The sequence below is a fragment of the Haemaphysalis longicornis genome, unplaced genomic scaffold (assembly GCF_048455015.1).
Source record: "Haemaphysalis longicornis isolate Haplotype H1 unplaced genomic scaffold, Haemaphysalis longicornis Haplotype H1 scaffold_4, whole genome shotgun sequence".
Taxonomy (NCBI): domain Eukaryota; kingdom Metazoa; phylum Arthropoda; class Arachnida; order Ixodida; family Ixodidae; genus Haemaphysalis; species Haemaphysalis longicornis.
In genome coordinates, this window is record NW_027526361.1 from 148957713 (window position 1) to 148974534 (window position 16822).

General features: G+C 45.5%; 1 protein-coding gene across 1 annotated transcript in view; it reads right to left on the minus strand.

The window, feature by feature from the left end:
* Window positions 1–10739: 10739 nt before the first annotated feature.
* LOC144180042 (uncharacterized) overlaps window positions 10740–16822 on the minus strand; it is a 30784-nt gene continuing 24701 nt past the window's right edge. The window contains exon 5 of the mRNA XM_077708449.1: window positions 10740–16147. The gene's annotated coding sequence lies outside the window, so the exon portion shown is untranslated. The remainder of the gene's footprint in view (window positions 16148–16822) is intronic.

The window sequence follows — 16822 nt, forward strand, 5'->3', positions numbered from 1 at the left end:
AGAGACAAGGAAACGGATATGCTTGACCGATGCAATAAAGCTCAAGTGTGTGGAGGTTTTAACTCGCTATGAAACGTGCGCATGCCATTTTCTCGGAGGAAAAAGAGCGCGATTTGAGGAAGCGTCGCACCACACAGCAGCGCGAATGCGCGCGACAACAGCTGTCAGCCGCTGCCACCGCCGTGGCCGCAGCAAGTTCCGTCTCGCCGAGTCGGTGCTAATTCCTGAAGACTTAACAAGAACCTGCTTGCTTGGGTCGCCGACGTGAGCCTATATTTCCTGTTCAGCTTCAAGCGCTTTCACTGCGATTATTTCACCAGTGTCTTTCATTTCAGACATGCGGACATCGCTGGTTGCCGGTTGATGCGTGCACGGTTGACAACGCCAAAGAGGGAGGGGGTAGAGGGGGAGAAGGGTTTGTGCACCCGGAGCTTTAGACTTTACGTGTGCATTGATGACATGATTGTTGTGCTGGTGGGAGGTTTAAACTTGAACGTCCAACAATCCACACTGACTTGGCTGGCGTTCCGCTTGGTAGAGCGCAATTGTTAGCGTGTTACAGAGACAGTAAGATGCCTACGATGTGTGATAGAGAAAGCCCTATGTTTTTGTGCTTGAGCAAAGCTCCAGTCCTTTCCAAGTCACATTCAGCTAGTTAACTAGGAAGTGTGTTCAATCGCAAATTATACCCAAGTGTTTTTTTTCGGGCACTCTATGGACTGCGCCCATATTCACAGAATTCCCTTCTTCACACAGTTGAAGGACACTAAATTTTTTCTAGACTACTGAGATGTCATGTGTTTTGGCCCGTTCTTCAAACAAACTTAAAAAATTGCCTCGACGCCTAATGGCCTTCCCCTTACTCGTCTAGATAAGTAAAACTGGATACCTTCTGATTTGGTAGGGATGTTGGGCCTACACGAATAATGGTGGTGTCGTAAGGTGATTTGCTGCGGTTATTTCGATGCTAAAACTGTCAAATATTTTTTAACAAATTTGAGGTAGCAAAATCTGCTTCAGGAAAGGGGCCCTTGCTCTAGTATACACTTTGCTGCAAAAGAGCTTCGGCGAGTGCTGAGATATTCTTCACCCCTGCCGTAGTGACCATGTCTAATACATCCTTACGGCGGCTCAACGACGTCCTGAGCGACCAAAAACGGGTCTTCCAAAAGGTGTCTTGTGCGCACTATGCTTTTATGGAGGACGCAATAAAATATGTCGCAAGCTGCAGATGATGTACTTTGCTTTAATGGTAAAAGGCTTGAATGAATTCCGTTTAACATCTCAATATAACACGGCACTCAAACACACACGGTACCTTATGTGTCGGACTACATCCTTCGGTTAATCCTCCTGAGAAGGTGTAAGTACTGAATACACGCTTTGCAATAATTGTTTCCGTTTTGCAAGTTTTTGTCTGCCCCTTACGAGCAGCCAGCTTTCCTTTTTTCTTCGTTTGTGTGTTTTTGTTTTCGGAAGAACTATTCCAGTGTTGGTGGTGGTGGCAAAGCATTTATTACAAGTAAGAGGAGGTCTGTCCTTCAAAGCCATAGAAGCCCTCAGTCCAGGGCCCATGCGGCGGCTGTTGCCCTACGTGCCTTGTACACCAACGCGGAAAGATGAAAAAAACATTGGTTAGTACTCAGGGTTCGGGCTGCGTGGCCTCGATCTGCTAGAAGGTGGTGGCGCGAATAATGGGTGCCGCTGGAAATATTGTGGGGTGTACGACGCGAAAAAATCTAAGGTTGTCTCACTCTCAATTACAGGATGGAAACTTGTGAATGTTTTTACATATGCGTGGCACTGCAACAACATTACCAGCGTAATTTTTAACAAAACCCCTGTCCTCATCACGGCCCGTGTCCATCCTCGATAAAACTTGACCGGAAGCCACCATGGCTAGCTCACTGGAGGTACTGCGGGAACGCAGGATGAGAGTTTAAAGTGGGGGTGAAGTTTGCTCTCTGTACACAAATCTGTAACCCAACTGTAATTTTCCGAAAGCTGGTATTACAGGAAAAATTTGGGGTCACAACCGCGTATGCGTTCATGGGAAAATTCTATTTCTAGAAACCTCCTAACGCTGAAATAACCCCCTCCCTTAAGTAGCAGCGTTTAATGCGCCGAAGTAGCCATCAACTGCACACCAAAAAATTGTGTCCATCTCCCCGCGAGGGGGACTCGAGTAAATGCGTCGCATAGGGAGTGGATGTATTGCGTTAACTTTTAGTGTTTGGGTAGTTGGTGGTAGTGAATGCGTTGTATCAGCAGCTTCGTGACGTAGTGTGAATGAGTCGAGGATATAAGGCGCATTCGTAGCCTCCTATTCTGTGTCGGCTTTGTGGCACAGTGGGTAGAGCACCATGTACATTGCGTTCCGCCCGCAGGGTCGAGGGATCGATACCAGGCGCCGGATAGTATTTGTTTTATATAGTGTGAATGAGTCAAGGATATAAGGCGCGTTCGTAGCTTCCCATTCTGTGTTGGCTTTGGGGCACAGTGGGTAGAGCACCATGTACATTGCGTTCCGCTCGCAGGGTCGAGGGATCTAAACCAGGCGCCGGATAGTATTTTTTTTATATAGTGTAAGGGGAGTGGTGCGGACAACGACGGTTCGGACTACGACTACGGACGTCAACGCGAGTGACATCGTGAGTTACAGAAATGCTCTGCATTTAAAATGGTTGCCGGCCTTCTGCAAACGTACGCCTGGAAGTGACTTCACAACCGAACAGCCCCAAAATCTTTGCGCCGTTCTCGGAACTAACAGTCTACGCTCCGCCTACCTAGGCGAGCAAGGTGCGTCCGGCAGGCTTAACTCAATAACTCATAGAAGTAACATTCTTAGGAGTGGGAGGGTCAGCAGAGGGCTTCGAGAGTTATAAAATCTTGCTTGCCCGTAACGTTTGTAATTTCTCGGCTTCAGTTGCCGAAATTTCCAGCGTGGACTCACTATTTACTAAAAACCAGCGGCCCCACGGGGACAATATTGCGGTCCCGCGTAACAAATCTCATCATTTTAATATGCTGGCATTTTGATGAGGCGATTCCGCCAAACGGAACATGTGATTAAGGTGAGTGATGTAATTTTTTGAACATTTTATGTTTGTAACGAAAATATTATTCACAGATAAAAGGCGCAATTTTAAAAAATAATGCCGGCCGACGATTTTAAACAAGGGCTGTCGCGTTTATTCAGGACAGCTTTAAACCAAGACCTGAGACGGTAAGGTGAGTTTACACCTGGCAGCATAATAAACGTCCATAGAAAGTGCAGCACATTTGGCGCCTGTTACTCAATGCCTGTTACTCAATTTTTACTGCACCAGAATCCTTGCGTTATAAACGAGGAGGGGGCAAAACAAGAAGCGGGCTGCAAGCCGGCCTCGCACCCCTTCAAGCCATCCAGATCCTACAACACCTCCCCGAAGACATCGACATCTCTATCATCTGGACACCAGGCCACACCGGCCTTGCAGGGAATGAGGCGGCCCACGCCGTAGCCCGCGACCTCCTCAACGGGCACTCCCAACAGCAAGGCCAGGAAGAACCGGACAAGCCCCACCTGTCCCACAGGCACTGACCCCACTCGGCCTCACATACAGCTCCATTCTCTCTCACTACACGAACACAAGAAGGATATACCCACCTCCTCATCACACTCTTTCCAACCATCAAGCGTATATCTACCGGCGACTGCAAACCGAGACATACTACAACCACACCATCCTGTCCCACATCTCCCCATCTCTGTTCCCCTACAATTTCCCACAGTGTGACATCCCACTCTCAACTTACCACCTAGTATACTCCTGTCCCCACCACCCTCACCCCATCCCATCCCCATCCCCTGAGCAGTGAGTCTGCGCTGACCAGCTCGGCGCCGGAGCGTCAACTCGCGCTGGTGCAACGAGCCACGGATGCAGCGCAGGCCCGCGGCCTCCTGGACGAAGGAGGCTGACCACACCCCTTTCCCTACCCGTTGAGCTCAGTAAAGAACGTTTTTCACCACCATCACCTTGATGAAGTAGTTCTTGCTCTCAGAGTGGGGGGGGGGGGGGGGGAATTTGCCAGGGCTTGTATGCGGCGGCTGTTTAGTAAAGTACTTGAACCGTAAATAGTGTAGTAAAAAATATAGCCAGAGCTGTTTTTCAGGAACGTGTGGGAGAATACATGAACTCATTGTTCCACAGCTCTTTTCCGTTTCGTTCACTTCTGTGCACTTTGTCGTTGAAATCGGAGACACATCTTTCGCGGATCTCCTAATTGCCGTTGGATTTATTGATAAGCCAGCTCCGAAACGCGAAAAAACCTTTCGAAAACACCCACTAAACAGTATGAACACGCAAGCGAAAAGCAAACTCCATAGGGCAAATGATTTTGGCTCATTTTAATCCGTGACACAGCAGGAAGACCCTGATATTCGATACGAACTACGATCTGCGTACACGTTTTTAGGGCGTTATCTCAAATAGTTTCTAGACCTTTAGTTTCTACATCAAGTAGGTTCTGGCAACTTCCCCCTTTTAGGGGAAAGTTGCCTAGTTTTCTTATTGCAGCTTTATCCGAATCAGTTTCGCTTTCTGGATATGGCTCATTTGGGAAAAAACTCCTCACTTGTAAGTAAACTGCTGGTGCTCATGCATTCCTGGCACAAAATTTTGATTTACCCATATTTCAACGTAATGTGGAGGGGTGCGAATATCATATTCAGAACGTCGGATGAAACAGCACTTGTAAAAACTGGCTTTTAATCGAATCGAAATTTTCGAATGTTGACATAAATGGAATGTGCCGGCATCAGGTTACGACAAACCGAGAGAGAGGGAGAACAAACATCTTTATTACCAGAAGGCCACCGGGACCTCAATGCAGTACCATAACTGCTGTTTGTCTACAAAGAACGAGCTAACATCATTAACAGCTGAGGTGTTGAATCTTTCTTCTGTCCGTCCATATTGTCAACAGGAAATTCCACTGGGCGTGTTGGAGGTGGAAATTCTTGCTCAAATAGTGCAAGGGGTGGCAAGAAGATCACGGGGATGTGTAGGAAGTGCACACCTACAGAGAAAGAATTACGCTTCCTGTGGTTTAAATCGAATTCAGGTACCTCGCATTATGAAATCAGTGTCTATCGGACTGTGCAATTATCGCATTCAGGGCGCACAGATATTCCTTCATTGGTTTGTAGAGCCGGCATTGGCTTTGGACTTAGGCTGAGTTGACGTGGACTCTGGGTTTGAACTTGGGCCGTTTGGATATCAAACTTTAGGGGGGTTGAAGGTGGACTTTGATGCAACGCAGTTTTCATGGAAAAAGCTTGGGCTTTTTAACCATCTTTCACTTACAAAAGTGGCTCAACTAAGCAAAGCCAAGTTGAAGCTACTGAAACTACAAGCTCCGCTGTTTCTTCAGCCTTTGCCTCTAAATTGGGAAGATGGCCGAATTTTGTTTTGTTTTTGCCTTAGCCACCAGCAGGTGCGCCAGGCCTGTACAAACAAAACTTTCATCATCAAGTGTGGCCACTCTGTGTTGGTGAGCGTTGTAGAAAATATATTTGCTGTAGTGCCTGTAGAGCTTTTAAAACATCGCTACAGAAACGAAACGAAAAAGTAAGCAGTCAAGATACAACAGAAGTGAGGGTTACATTAAATGAATAAAAATGGTACAAAAAATTAAATGTTAATGCAGTGTAAGCAAGGTTTTGTATACATTGCTGGCAAGAAAGATGCGTTACTGAACGTGCTGCTCCTCAACATGCAGGATATATATTTGACTGGCTAGTGTTGTTAAGAGTTTCTTTGTTTTAATTTTATTTACTAGTGTGACTAGTACCTTACTCCAAGTAATAACTTTTGATTCCTAACCTGTGCCGCTGTATGGAGGGAAACGTTTGGTGGATAATTTTTACTTGATTCACTTAAGCTTACATATACCAGAGTAACCATACGGCTGCCTTGTGCAAGGTGACCACATGGTACGCTTTTTTCAACAGGGTCCCAGTCGTTCAAAAAAGCAAACCTACTCATCGAAGCCCGCAGTGCAGGGAAGCTTTGACGTTCTCATGCGACCGAGCCAATATTTTTGCTTGATTTTTAGTAACTACGGTTCGTCCAAAAAATTCTATCAGTATATCTTCCAATCGAATACACTAACAAGTTCTCTTCCGGAGGCACTCAATGTTCTGGATATTTACAAACATCCGGTAATGTTCATTTGAGTTCTTCAATGACCCCACAAGAGAATTAAAAAAGGTGGTTTTAACAAAAGGTAAATCATATGACCACATGTGTTTAGTGAGGATTCTAGCTTGGCCCCTTGCTTAGAAGCTGAATGGGGTCTGAATGTGGTAGGGAACGTGGTTTTTGTCATAGGCTGGTGAACTGTGAAGGATCCAACCGAAGAAGGAATTCTAGAAAGTTGAGGGGGTTCACTTTCGAAGGATGGTGAGCTAATTTTCAAGTCATCATCAATGCCCATATACAGTATAGTCTGGCCGCTCTGGTTGGCCATCCCCGCCCATTAAGCAGAGCAGACAACTTCCTTTTGCAAAGAGACCTGACAAAATCGAGTGTTCGAGCTGCCATTCGCCTTGCTCCCTCTAATTAGCAATGGCATACCCTCAAAATAGTTCAAAAGTTTAGTTTCGATTAAATTTGGACAATGTGGAGCTCGTGATTCGGAGTCAGTTGCAATATAAAAGTGGTTAAGTAACATGTGCGTAATGAGATGTTGCGTGATACGAGTGACTGATTGGACGTGCTCATCCGATGCTAACAATGGCTGCTTGATTGTTCTCCGTGTCAGCAAGAAGTTTTTCGGCGGCCAAAGAGCTTCTGCATGCGAACATGCATTGTACACATGGTGAGCAGCTGAAACATTTCAGCTCACAATTTCCTATGCGATGTATGTTAACGCGATAGCGTTATTAGGCTCATTTTTCGATTACCCCGTGGCTCCTAGCCCTCAGCTATCAGCCGTGCTCATCAGGCGTCCACGGAAATATGTCACCGCTGCCACCCGGAAGCTGCTGCTGAGGCAGCAAGATGAAAGGGCTCCGCTGAACAAGTAATGTGTGCAAGGGCAATAGAAGATTGGAAAAGATACAACGTAAGATGATACAACGTCGGATACGAAAGGACATGCGTTTTCACTGCAAGTGCCGCACCTGCGGGGTGAAGTCTTGTTCTCTGCCTCGTCGTTGGTAGCATGCTCGGCAGGCACAATCTCCTACCACGCCCGAAACTTACGCTATCACACCAAAGCACGTTTCCACCAGAAGATCAATAATGTAGACTTCCGGTAAATTATTCCCCGAAGCTATATGTTGGGTACGAGGAACGTGGTAGTGCAAGTCTCCGGAAGAATTGTGAGCACTTTAGGATCTTTACCGTGCGCCGAAATCTCGACATACTGACGTTTTCGTTTTCCGCTTCCACCAGGAAAACGGCCGCCGCTGCCGGGAATTGAACCAGTCTGCTTCGGCACAGCAGTGCAAGGCCTTACCCACTGAGCCACCGTGCGGTGCTTTCCACCGGGACTTATGCTGGTACCAACAGTGGGGGACCTAACTAACACAGGACACAAAGGATTAACGCCGGTCTCTCATAAATCAAGGAAGACATAGATTATAGGCCAAAAATAGCTAAATTAAGCCCACAATAAAAGCGTCTAATCACACAAGTGTTCAATGTTGTTTTCAATATTCTCATGGTAATGCCTCCTCTGCAAGCGTGCTTTGGTAAACGACAGATGTCGCCACGCGGCAAAGTTAAAAATCAACCTAACAATAGGTACGCATACCCTTCCAGACAGCAGCGACGCAAGAATGCTCGGCGGGTTTCTGGACAAGCGGGTCGTTCCCAACTGACAATCGCCAAAAACACAAAATATTTAACTAATTATTATCCCCAAGCAAAATGTCCAACAAAGAGAAGAGCAACAAAAAAAGAATTCAAACGATAAGACTCATGCAACCGCTGATCATGACAAAAATACTGCAGAGCCTGCCGTGCCAGAAATTTACCCGCACCAAAAAAAGTAAAAGAAACACCATCATGAGGGCGGCAAACAATGCAGTTCTCAACCTCGCAATTCTGACCGTGAGACGAATTATCAGAGGGAGGACCTGATAGTGAACATCCATAGACGGGTATGAAAGAAGGCGGCGGCGTTTACTGGACGGAGGGAGGAAATCACAGTTTTCGGGCCGAAGAATGGACTCGGAAAGCGCAGGACTACAGCCGGTGAAGGTCAGTTGGAGAGGCCTTCACGCTGCAGTTGTCCTAAATTCGATGTTACTGATAATGGCAATGAATAGCTCATCCCCTTGTGTCTTCCTAACGCATTTCAAGAATCGGAGATACCACTCTCCTAGCACCAAGAAAGCGGATGTAAAAACAAAATCGGGAGGAGCCATACTACCCACTTTGAAAAGAAATAGGCACCCCCAAACAGGCACACCCAAACAGAAAAGAAAGGACAGGCACACCCGCTTCCCCTCCAAAGGAAATCCCTGGGCGCAACGATAGGCATGGCACCCATACAGTGACCCCGCAAAAAACATTCCTCTACAAAAATATGCACACAATTTTAAACGAAAAGGGGCGGTATGGCAGGCTCAGGTTTATTCGGGGACAGTTTCAAATGTCTTAAGACCACGGTACACGCTGACTCCGGCGTCTACGAAAGTGCGAGGCCACAATTGTCGTAGTTGACTAATCTGGTACTCTTTGTGACTGCATGACCCTCCATCTTACAGGAACAAAGAAGTGGAAGTTAGCGCCATCGTCTTGGTAATCTGATTAACGGAAGTGTCAAATAGAAGCGTAACATCATTACAGACTCAAAGGACAATCTACAGTTTTCTGGTGACAGAACACCGTGTGCTTGGCACAATATTCCCGTCCATAATGCAGAAAGTTAACAATGTGGCCTGGACAGCCGAATACAATGATGATCTGGAAGCGAACGACGAACTATACAAGAGGCACATGAACTCGCATACCGCGCTGCTTGTAACAACGACTGCCACACTGCCTAGTTCCAGAAACGTTACGAACGAATCCTGACCCTTTGGCTGGGATCACAAAGTTTCTCCTTGATACATCGAGGCCTCAATGCCGAAGAATCTCAAACTCTGTGGACGAAAAACCTACACAGTTATCTGAAAACCCATGTGCGTTAAGGTGTTCGTGGGAACCTCAGAAATTAACTTAGAACCCTGCTAAAATATGGGAAACATCCACACCCTTGCGCGCAATCTAGCCATGGGAAACGTTATGGTCAGGGGAGAAAACCTCAAACCTACAATATTCTACTTCTTCAAGGCATCTAAGGCAGATTTGACCAGCTCATTACATCAAGATCAGCGCGAGCTGATTGAGAGGGCAAGGGAAGGTGCTGCTGAAAATGATGCCGTACACTGAGGTTCTGCATTTGAGGATTATGCCATCTCTTTACCCTATTACCCTAAACTTTTTCTTTCGGAACAAAAATCCTCTCTCTCTCTCTCTCTCTCTCTCTCTCTCTCTCTCTCTCTCTCTCTCACTCTCACTCTCTCTCTCTCTCTCTATCTATCTATCTATCTATCTATCTATCTATCTATCTATCTATCTATCTATCTATCTATCTATCTATCTATCTATCTATCTATCTATCTATCTATCTATCTATCTATCTATCTCTCTCTCCTTCTCCCTCCTTTCTCTCTCTCTATCAAACAAGCGAAATTGCTAAGCCCGGCCTAGGCATCACAGAATAAACATTTTGATACACTGACACTGACTCGTCCTTGCTCAACTTGACCAACACCTCGCATTTGAAACCTTTCACACTCACATTCTAAGCAACAGAAGCGCAGAGTCTTTGTCTCTCCTGGGGCGCGGAGATCAAAAGCCATGGTTTCTACACTTTCTCTTTTCGAAAACCTTTCGTTCTCGTTAAACAGAGATGAAAAATGCAGTAGCTGCGTGCGAACACGCTCCGTGGGATTCAAACTATCACTACCGCGCCTTACCTAATTGGATACAAACTTAGATGTCTCTGCAACTTTTTTTCCCCAATATATGACCCAGTTCCGTGTTCTGGGCCCTCTAACACCACACTTTAAAAATAGGATTGTGGCGATACCCCTGCATTAGAAATGCTGGCACGTCGACAACACTGGTAACAACATTGCTCAAGACTCCAGTCAGTGTGCTGTGAAGTTCAGCAGAACATCAAATGCCTTGGCCCAATTTCCCACTACAATTTCCCAATTTCCCACTTGGCACTTTCCCACTAAAGCAGCATTGTCACATTATACTATCCCGCCCAGAGCAAACCTCGCGAAATGTTGTTCTGCCATTGTCTAAATTAGAACTCATGCAAAATATTCGTGATCAAGTAGGCCAGTGCTTCATTTTTATTATGGAGCAGCGGGGTGGAGTTGACACCACAAGTGGCCAATCTAATCGGACTGTGTTCATGCAAGCTTCCCTTGGGCTCGGCTGCAATCTGTTACCCTTCTGCATAGTTTTACTTGACGAAATTGCTTTAAAATCACGGTCGAGGGGTGTTGCCGTATTTCTGAATGCATAACCCAATTTTCTGCCTGTGTGACGGTTGAAACGGTTGAGCTCGGTGGCATTCCCTGTGGTTTAGAGAGGTGTACGATATCTAGCTAGGAGACCGCACGGATTGGAGAGGTTCTAAGCTTGAAGGAACAAGAGACGGGAACAGAGGCATGAATCAATAATTTATTAGCATACAATAGAAATACCAATGCCCTACATATCAGCTAAAAAGCAAAGCATCAAAAGTTATGACTTGAAAAAATTTTCATAACCGTAAACACTGGCCAATAATTGACAGTGATGGGAAGTTGTACGAGAACACTAGGCAGCGTGACCTTATTGATTGACCACCTGCACTGCTAAAGAGGAAAAACAACATCACTTTTTCAAATCCGAGTAACATGCCATAAAGTTACTCCACAATGCCAGCTCTAACAAGTGCGTGGAAGTTCAAAATACTTTGAAATGGAAGTTTATTGTGTCCTTCAGTTCTGAGATAGGATGCCCCCTACTGGCGACACGGCCTAGAACAAAGATACACAGGTTTAAGTTTCATTACAATGGCCCAGCTTCAGTCAACCCACAGGGATTTGAAGAGACCTTAGATTTCCGGCAAATTTAAGTCTTTGCTCTTGTTTACAAATTGGTCGGCTTCTGAGAATGTGGGATTTCTCACGCAAAATGTAGATTCATTTACTGCATTTAACCAATAGCAATACATTCTGTACAGTGCATATACCCTCCTGTTCCGATAACGTGAACTGCACAGGGTCTACTTACGCTGCATTTAAAGGATATGTTGAATGTAGAAAGCTGCATTCTTGCTGATATTTGTTTTAGTTGGCAGAGTCAGGTTTTAAGTAGCTTCCTTTACTTTAACCAGGATTCCCGCACAAAGTATTGAAGGACGCGGCTTTACACTATGCTCATCAAATTTTCAACTGAGTGTGATTTTAATTTAGGGATTTGTTGCCCATACCACTTCGTCCAAACTTTCCGTCATCTATGTATTCAGTTCCAGCTTAAATTATACGTGCTGGATCTCTGTAAGCACGAGGGAGGGCGAATATACCACAGCTATATACTCAGTTTCGTTCTTGAAGGAAGCATGACCGCACAAATTGATAAAACATGAATTGAAATATCACCGTAAACAAAGGTTTATTCGAAAGAGATGTTTCGGCTTTGATATGGAAAGAATCTTTGTTCACGGATGCCTTGCTCTCCTCTCTTTTGACTGTAAGTATTTTACCCTACCAGGAGAGATTTTATCAAATCTTATATTTCACGTGGAATCACAACGCCGTATAACTAAAACCGATCTGTGCACTCTCTGTGCAGCGATTTCTTAAGGGCATTTAAAGGGATAATTGTAAGCAAGGCTTCCATGCTGGAAATCAAAACTTCGAGAACAATATTTTTCGACTGGTGGGAGTCTTTTCTTAGCGAAATTGTACCCTCCCAGCCAGACAGGTTTTGTCACACTGCCGAGATCTGGCCATGTCCCATCCCCGCGTGTTTCTCATCCTTCATCATCATCATCATCATCATCATCACCAGCCTATCTACGACCACTGCAGGGCAAAGGTCTCTCCCATTATTCTCCAATTGCCTCGGTGCTGTGCCAACTGTGACCAATTTATCCCCGCAAACTTCCTTATCTCATCTGCCCATCTAACTTTCTGCCGCCACCTGCAACGCTTGCCTTCTCTAGGGATCCACTCTGTTACCCTTAATGACCAGCGGTTATCTTGTCTTCGCATTACATGCCCTGCCCACGTCCATGTCTTCTTCTTAATTTCTACTAATATGTCTTTAATACCATCTTGCTCCCTGACCCACTCCGCTCTCTTCTTGTCCCTTAATGTTACACCTATCATTTTCCGCTCCATTGCCCGCTGAGTCGTTCTCAATTTAAGTTGAACCCTCTTAGTGAGCCTCCAAGTTTCTGCCCCGTAGGTGAGTACCGGTAAGATGCAGCTGTCATACACTTTCTTCTTCAGCGACAATGGTAGGCTGCTATTCATTATCTGAGAATGTCTGCCATATGCACCCCACCCCAATCTGATCCTTCTAATTATCTCTGCCTCATGGTTGGGATCTGGGGTCACAACTTGGCCTAAGTAGATATATTCGCTTACCACTTCCACTGCCTCGCCACCTATCTCAAACTGCTGTGCTGTCCCGAGGTTATTGATCATTACTTTAGTTTTCTGCATATTAATTTTCAGGCCCACGGCTCTACTCTGTTCGCCCAGTGCGGAAAGCATGCTTTGCAATTCGTCCCCCGAGTTACTTAGCAAGGCCACGTCATCACCAAATCTGAGGTTGCTGAGGTATTCTCCATTAACCAATACTCCCACCTGTTCCCGATCCAACGTTCTGAATACTTCTTGTAAACATGCTGTGAATAGCATTGGAGAGATTGTGTCTCCTTGTCTGACACCCTTTCTTATAGGTATTTTACTGCTCTCCCTATGGAGGATGATCGTAGCTGTACACCCATTGTAGATATCCTCTAGTATTCTTACATAATGCTCATCTACCCCCTGGTTCCGTAATGCCTGAATGACTGCTAGGGTTTCGACCGAGTCAAATGCTTTCTCATAATCTATGAAGGCTATATATAGGGGCTCAGTATACTCAGCTCACTTCTCTATCACCTGATTGATCGTCTGAATATGGTCCATTGTTGAATCCTTAGCACTGAACATTTCAATAGCGTTTTGTTTGTAGCCGTTTTTGTGGTTTTCTGTTTCGTGCATTTCATTCACAGGGGATATACATCAAGAGGGTATATAATCATCTTTGGGATGCCCCACTGTACATACATGCACTCGCACAAGCAATGTTGCACACAGAGAGGGATTCGCCAAGGCAGGATAACAAAGCTAGCTCAATAAACAATCGGCCATTTAATTCAGTCAGTAATCAACTCGCTTTAAGCTAAAATTCACAGCATCACTTCGTCCAGCAACTCATTGAAAACTGCACTGTTGATGGGAAAAACGTGAAGGTGGTTGACCCCCATTTTGCAGCTTCGCCTTTGTTTTGTGGCGGCCACATCTACAGCCTTTCACAGTGGCTGTTTTGGCGCTACTGAGTTAGGCGTCTTAGAGGCACTTGAAAACAACGTTAGACAATCCAAAAGGCCTCCCCTAAATAGAGGTTGGCACGCCAGCGAAAACATGAGCGAAACGTTTCGCCTTCACGGCCTAGTTAAGTCGACATCCAAAAGAGATATTTGTCTGTTTAAGGTAATATATAATTTGCTTCTTATCATTCTAGCTTGGTGGTTTAATAAACATATATTTAAGGCACGATGAGAATCGCAAGCTTCAGGCTGGGGTACGTTTACTTGAGAGCTCCTAGTAGCAATATTGTAAGTTTGCAAAATTACTTCGTAGGTTTTACACTTGAATAATGTTGGTAGGTTGTGTAGAGGTTTAGTTTTGTGCGATACAGGTAGGTATTGCATGTTGTAAGTGAAGCTTGTGTAAGTCTAGTGTATAGTCTATTCTATGCACTAGTCTTGTGTAGTCCGCGGTTATGTGCAGAAAAGAATATGGGGTAAGAATCTACCTACAAAGGAGAAAGTAGCCTGTTTGCAGAAAGTCTGCGCAGAGAGACAGATTTTCTAGACTGTGTATTTGAGAATTCAGTTATCTTCCTGGGGGTTTAATTTAACGATTCAAACCTTGGTTTCACATACTTGTAGTCTCGATACTTGTAAGGCCATTTCATCGCATTTTGTAGTGTTACCTTTAATTGTTATTTTAACTTATTTGTTTTGGTTCTGAAGCAAAGCGTGGCGATGCTTTGGCAAGTAGCGCGGGACAAAATAGTACTCATTCCTATCCACTAGAACATTATGTTTGTACCTAATTTGCCAACCCCACAGCAAATAATAACTCTAATAGAAAAGAAAGTGCATTCCTTACTTTTTCAAAGTTAACAGTACCGGAAAAAAAGTTGCTTTAGCGTGTATGAACTGCCCTTCGACCGCACGATGGCGCTACTTGCGCATTTCCGACGACTTCATTTCTACGGTTGCAGGAGACCGTGCGTGGAGTGCATTTCCTTATGCGAATTGTCGTTTCCGACGTGGTTTTTGCAAAACCTCTTGTAGAAACACTGTTCTTGATGCACGATTTCGGAGTTTGCGAGTGCCTCGTCATAACGACTATCCAGAATTGTTTTCTCTTCAAAATACCGGATTGCGCTGTTCGCGCTTCCTGGAACTGCGGACCACAAACAAGAACAACAACGAAAGCCAGCCCGTAGAGTTTTTGTTTCGGAGCCAAGGCAACGGCACTATACGCAAAGAATGCGTCTATATGCAACGAATTTAAGGAGAAGGTATTCATGGCGGGGTGTATCGGTACCGAATATGTGACAGGTATTTCGTGGCAGGAGAGGACTATACGGCACAAAAGCTTTTATCTCGTGCCTCCTCAAGAGCTTGAAATCTTACGTAGGGCTTGAAAGTTTTGCTATTGAGGGCAGCTAACCCCCTTAAGAATTTAGATGAACCTGAATGGGCGCCGAGCTTCAACCTGAGTTTCTTTGAGTCTTTTGGAGTGAACGCGCTGAAGACAAGGCCCCTTGTCGGGGAAGTGGGGCCTTACAACTAGTTCTGCATCGTTTATTGTTCCCTAGTAACTCAGCGTGTTGTGTAGTTTTGGTTTTGTTCATAATTTCTGCTTCGTGTACAATCGCTAAAAAGGAGGACCCCTGTAAATCACCGGTGGAGTCTTTCTCAGCCCAAGTGTTTAGATCCGTGCCCCCACACACAATTATAAATATGTTCATAGCTCGTGATCGTTTCAAACCACACCATTCGACCTTTTAGCGCTTCTTTATTGGGAGCTCACGTTGATGATTGGCATGCGTTCAACGCATCAAAGCATTCGCCAGATCACATCATGGTCTTTCAAGTTCACCTATCTATTCATCCAAACAGTGCGGGTTAGTAAGAACAGCAGCCTCTAGGAGAAAAAAATCAGCTAATTACTATCTAGAGCAGCTGTCAAAGCTTCTGTAGAGAAAGTTTGGTATCACCAACTTCGGTCATTTGAAACAATGCAAGCAATAAGGGAATTAGCGCGAACGGAGGACATAGAGCTAGCGCGAGGTTACGCACGTTTTCCGCACTGCTGTATACGCACCTGTCCAACTGTAGAAATAGAATACGCGCCGCCGCGCAGCTAGCACTCTAATGTGGTACAATGGTAAGTTGCGTGATGAATTAAGACAATGTAAGTGAGCAGAATTGGCCCGAGCATAACGTAGCTGCTATGAGCAGACACGTGCACTTCATGGACACAACCTGCCAATGCTGTCGGCAGGGGCTCTTCCGTGGCCTCAGATGACGTCACGTGGCGGTGTTCAGTAGCTGCCGTCATCGCATTAGTGCAGAATGGCGAGCAAGAAGCAGCCGGCGGTGGCAGCACCAGATGGCGTCCACCAGGAAGCGCCTGCAGGCGGCGAGGAAGGAAACCTCCAGGATGCTGAGCTCAGTCCGGGCGCTTGCTAAAGCCCCGACGCCCGCCTCGCCTGCTGCGCTGCAGAGCGTGGCGACGAGGATCGTGCTGGAAACAGAATTAGCCAATGTGACCGTAGGGCCCTGCCTTAAAGGTGCGTCTTCGTGCGGAATGAGCAGCTCTGTGGCAATTGCAACGGCTTTCCTGGTATTGCAGCTTGCTAAGCACGAGACAAGCAATTCCAAAGGATTCTGATATTCTCCTCAAAAATTTGGCTTGTCTGCCATTCGGGCCAGTTTTGCATTATAACGGCGTGTCGCCGAAGCCATGAAAGCGGGCAAACAGAGGCACACAGGTCGACCGTGGCTGCCTCGGACGGCACCTTGCGGCGCACTCACCGTGTTTAAGAATCAAACTGCTCTTCTGATAAATTTTTGTATGCTTACTTTTTATTGTTTGAAATGTTTTTCTAGCCATGAAAGTGAAACTTTAGTCTCGTGTGCTTGCACGCCAGTTTTAGGTGTGGTCGTCTGCACTCTTCGTTGACCAGACGATCAGAGGAAATAACAGGCATGGTTAAAAATCTCTAAATAAATTTATTCACACCCAAAAATGGATTAAAAAAAGTAACATTATCAGGAGAAGGTATAAAAACAACTACATAGTTTTTTAGAATAACGTCTGGGTAACAACAATGGGCCAGTTTACTGAGAGGCCACTGAAGGTGACCGGTGTGCTCTCTTCCCACAGCTTGCGTCCCAAAAAGGAGCCTGTTGAAGGGAT